Raw genomic sequence first — 5,494 nt, 5'->3', positions numbered from 1 at the left:
GCATTGCTCGTTTGAACGAGTTTCAAACTCAGCCGGATTCGATGCTCAGCGGCATTAGAGACATTGTTGCTGCCTGAGATTCAGCTCTGCCACTTAATTTCACGCACTGTACACACACAAATCACGCACAAATTTAATCGTGCATTTTTCGAATTGGACTTTATACGCGCAATAAGTAAAATCTGGCTAGTTTTCATGCTAGCTGCTGTTGCAAATAAGCTACAGTCACGCAGGGGGCATTCCAGGGCTGGTACATTATACAGAGTTACGTTTTGCGAGCACGATACCCATTCTGTAGTCCTGCCTCCGGCTACATAAAGACGCTTACGCGACCCGTGCGCTACAAACGCGCTGTGTCCGGGACGCGTTTGTTTCCGTGCGGGAAGCGCTAACGGTACACAAAAAAAAAAAAACCGTCGCCTGCAGCGTTCTGCCTGTGATACAACACTGCTGCCTAAAAAAATGAAGCAAAAAAAAGGTCGTCCTACGGAGCCACAGAAATACCGCCATATATGTCGCGGGCACGCGCGCCCCAATTTCAATATTTCACATGCTACTGTCCGCGATAAAGACGGGAAAAAAGTTGCGCGCAGCAAAACCAACCAGTGACTGCTTTGAGGTATGAAAAAGATATTTCCCATCAGTGGTCGTAACTACATTTCAGAGGCCAGGCAGAGTGTAGCTGTGGGGAGAAGGCCGTACTTGTTGCATGAAGCCGCAGACGGTGTCCCGCGCTCGTGTCCAGACCGGCCAAATCCCGAACAAAGGGCGACGAAAATACATCGCGTAAAAATTTATTTTTCGTGCACTCAAAGAAATTCGATTTGATCTACATTTACAGCTACTTCGATACTCTGGCAGCGGGTAACTCGTCTATCATTGTTCCAAGTCCCTAATACTGCGCTGAGAAGAATACAGTTTGCATGTGAGCTCCAATCTCTCTAACTTTAACTTCATGGTCTTTTTTGCGAGGTATACGTGCAGGAAGCAATATATTGGTTGACTCTTCCGGGAAGGTGTGCTTTTGGAAATTTGACTAAACTTCCCAGTGATGGATAGCGCCTCCCTTGTGGCGTCTGCTGCTCGATTTGGATGACCATCTTTCTGACGTTTCCACTCATATAAACGAACTTGCTGTTCTTCTTTTGAATCTTCTATTCCCGCCCACCCCCCCCCCCCCCCCAAAAAAAAAAAGGATCTAAGGCACTGATCCGTCTGGAGAAGTTCGATCGCCAAGTTGCAAGTCTTGTCAGTTGAAGTCACAACGGTCGATTTGCATCTCGACGGTGATGAAATGATGATGACAATACAACACGCAGTCCCCGAGCGGAGAAAATCTCCGATCCGACCGGAAATCGAACCGGGGCCCGCTGCAAAGCTTTCGGACGCCGTGACTACTCAGCCAAGAAGGTAGACTCTGCTTTCCCACATAAAACAACCTGATGCGTTTCAGACTGAGAAACACTCTCAAGTATCGCTCTAGTATTCTGTAAGGTACCTACTTGGTGGATGGGTTACACATACTGAAGATACCCCCAACGAATTTCAGCCTGCAGTATCCCTCAACTGCGATTGTTTTTATGTGATCACTCTATTTTAAATCCCTCTATACTTACCTATAATCCCAGATGTTAAATGGAACGTTTCGCAATTCTGCAATCGAGCAATAATCGATACTTCCGCCCTTTTATGTGTGTTACATTCTTTTATGTTGAGCATCATCTGGAAATTCCTAGTTAAAGAGTCGATCCTCTCCTGCTGTTCCAACATATCGCTGCTGTTTTCTAGGCTTGAGCGAAAATAGCGAACACTCGCGTTATTCAAAAGGTCATTCATTTATACTGCAAATAGTAATGGTCTGTAAAACAATCTTAGGCCACGTCTGGAGGTACTTCACGTTTAAAGAAAGACGTGCTGTTTTTAACTTGCAAAGAAGTTTTCAGTCGGATCTCAGACCTCGTCTCATATTCCATACGCCTGCACTCTACCCATCAGGCTTTACTGCGGAACTATATCGAATGCCTTCCAGAAGTCAAGGAACACGGCATCGAACTGAACGGCGGTCTCTACTGCCTTCTGGGTTTCATAGAGGAGCAGTTTAAGTTGGGGTTCGTGCTATTGGTGTTTATGGAATCTATATTTACTGGTACATAGGAAATTTTCGGTGCCTAAAATGGTAATAATAGACTAGCAAAAAGCGTCTTCCATTAGGGCCAGCTGCCTTTCCTCTGTCGACATACGCAATTTGATTTTACAACCGATTGTCAGTTATCTCGATACCTTACATTTTGCCGATCGGACGACGATTGAAATGAGGCGCTGCCGTAAGGACTGTTAATTATATCAGTGACATCATCCGTAAAAAAATTTCACAAATTCTTTATTATAAGTAAAATAAGGGAAAGGAAAAGGAAAAACGACGCACCACGGAGAAATTGTTCGAATGAGATGAAAATCTGTACCCTTGAGGCACATTTACAGACAAATAAACGACCACAACTTCAGGAAAATTGGACTATTTATTCAATAGAAAGTGCTTCACAAATTGAGCGAGTCAGTAATGTGTTGGTCCGTCTCTTACCCTTATGCAGGTAATTATTCGGATTGGCATTGGCTGAATGAGTTGTTGGATGCCCTCCTGAGGGGTCTTCCGTCAAATTCTGTCCAACTGGTGCGTTAGATTTCCAAAATCCTGAGTTCCTTGGAGAGCCCGGCCCGTAGTGCTCAAACGTTCTCAATTGGGGAGAGACCGGGCGACTTTTCTAACCAAGGTAGTGTTTGGCTAGCAGGAAGACAAGCAGTAGAAATGTTCAAATGTGTGTGAAATATTATGAGACTTAACAGCTAATAGGTTTGTTTATAATTAAATAAATCTTCTGCTACCAGTCACGATTTTTCTTTATTTTACTATTCGCACGACGCGTTTCGAGAAATAATTCTCATTTTCAAGTGCGTTTTTTGATGTGTGTTAAGCCATTTCTTTTGATGTTGTCAGTGTGTGTGAGTCTGCTTCATTTTGTTGACTTTTACTGTAATACATAAGAAACGCGATTTTTAGTTGGGTATCAATACTTTCTGTGAGGTTAGTGGCTAAAGTTTGAGAACAATTTGTACTTACAGTTTTCTAATGGTCCATATGTGTAGAGTCTCACACACACTTAACATCACACACAACTTGTACACTTTACACATCGAAAATATCTTATATAAACAAAACAGTTACAGAGATCTTCTTACAGGTAGTTCACAGAGATAACATTATAGGTCTTCCACAGATTATGATATGCTTTTGTAATCTGTGGAAGACCTATAATGTTATCTCTGTGAACTACCTGTAAGAAGATCTCTGTAACTGTTTTGTTTATATAAGATATTTTCGATGTGTAAAGTGTACAAGTTGTGTGTGATGTTAAGTGTGTGTGAGACTCTACACAAATGGACCATTAGAAAACTGTAAGTACAAATTGTTCTCAAACTTTAGCCACTAACCTCACAGAAAGTATTGATACCCAACTAAAAATCACGTTTCTTATGTATTACAGTAAAAGTCAACAAAATGCAGCAGACTCACACACACTGACAACATCAAAAGAAATGGCTTAACACACATCAAAACACGCACTTGAAAATGAGAATTATTTCTCGAAACGCGTCGTGCGAATAGTAAAATAAAGAAAAATCGTGACTGGTAGCAGAAGATTTATTTAATTATAAACAAACCTATTGTATCTACAGTCGCAGGCTTTCACAAACCATTTATAATGGATCAAATCAAATTAACAGCTAAGGTCATCAGTCCCTAAGCTTACATACTACTTAACCTAAATTATCCTAGGGACAAACACACACACCCATGCCTGAGGGAGGATTCGAACCTCCGCCGGGACCAGCCGCACAGTCCATGACTGCAGCGCCGCAGACCGCTCGGATAATCACGCGCGGCTAAGCAGTAGAGACTCTTCCCGTGTTCTGGAGGGTATTATCGAACTGAACCCCCCAGACAGCGGTGGGATGTGAACTCGACTGTAGCCCAATAACCCATTCTCTTTCATAGCAGGACCTCTTTGTTTGTCTCCTGCTATACCACTGCACCCATACACCACAGCGGTACGTCGACGATATTCTAGGCCCCGTTTTGTTGCCCTTCGTAGCAAACCATCCTGGTCTTAAAAATTCGGCAAGATAATCCCATCCACTCCCGGCGGGATTTTCTACTACTGGTCTTCGTGCATGCCAATTCCTACTTTGTCCAGCAAGGTCGACGAATCTCTTCCCAATTCAGAACGTTTGGAGTATTAGGGGCAGGGCCCTCCAAGCAACTCTGGACTTTGACTATCTAACGCGCCGGTAGGATAGGATTTGGTGCTATATCCCTCAAGAGAACATCCAACTGCTACATCAGCCAATGCCAAGCCGATTACCTCTTGCGTAAGGGCCAGAGGTGGACGAACACGTTATTGACTTGCTGAATTTGTGAAGCTCTTTCTGCTGAATAAATTGTCTATTTTTTCTGTAATTGTAATTCTTTGTTTGTCTGTACTTGTACATCATATGTACAGATTTCCGTCCCATTCAGATAATTTCTTCGTGGAGTATAGTTCAATTTTGTCTTAAGGGTGTATTTACAAGAAGCTCTCTCCGTCTTCAGGCCACAAGTGGCCCATCGGTACCACCCGACCGCCGTGTCATCCTCGCTGAGGATGCGGATAGGAGGGGCGTGTGGTCGGCACACCGCACTCCCGGTTGTTATGATGGTTTTCTTTGACCGGAGCCGCTACTATTCGGTCGAGTAGCTTGGCCTCACGAGGCTGAGTGCACCCCGAAAAATGGCAACAGCGCATGGCGGCCTGGAGGGTCACCAATCCGAGTGCCAGCCACGCCCGACAGTGCTTAACTTCGGTGATCTGATGGGAACCGGTGTATCCACTACGGCAAGGCCGTTGCCGTATTTACTAGAGGACATAGTAAATTCTGATTTGCGGCTAGTTGTGGTTACGAAGAGATGAGCACTGTGAAATACTGCAAGTATGTGAATAAAGCCCAAGTACTTAAAGAATTGCAGCCAAACACCAAAGTCCGAGATCACAGTGTACGCCGTCATCTAGATGGCAGCCAGTGACAATGCTGTAAGCATCTTCACTGAATACGATATTAAGCTCGTCACTGTGCAGGGAACTGTATCCGACTCTTAAGGCCACGGTATCACGCCACGTGACTAGGTGGAGGAAGGCTTGTCTCCGGCCTGTTATCACGTGTTCACTGCTTACTGCACGTACCATGCAGAGCCAAAGAAACTGGTACAGCTGCCTAATGTGGTGTAGGACCCTAGCGAGCACTCAGAAGTGCCGCAACACGACGTGGTATGAATTCGGCTAATGTCTAAAGTAGTGCTGGAGGGAACTGACGCCATGAATCCTGCAGAGCTGTCCATAAATGCTTAAGATTACGAGAGGGTGGGGATCTCTTCTGAACAGCTCGTTGCAAGGGATCCCAG

At 44.4% G+C, this 5,494-nt stretch overlaps 1 pseudogene; it reads right to left on the bottom strand.

Moving 5' to 3' along the window:
• Positions 1–4,827: 4,827 nt before the first annotated feature.
• LOC126263979 (5S ribosomal RNA) lies at positions 4,828–4,945 on the bottom strand (annotated as a pseudogene).
• Between the last annotated feature and the right edge of the window lie 549 nt (positions 4,946–5,494).

Source organism: Schistocerca nitens, chromosome 6, assembly GCF_023898315.1.
Source record: "Schistocerca nitens isolate TAMUIC-IGC-003100 chromosome 6, iqSchNite1.1, whole genome shotgun sequence".
NCBI classification, from domain to species: Eukaryota; Metazoa; Arthropoda; class Insecta; order Orthoptera; family Acrididae; genus Schistocerca; species Schistocerca nitens.
The sequence above is the reverse complement of the archived record's forward strand: the minus strand, read 5'-3'. Positions and strand labels throughout refer to the sequence as shown.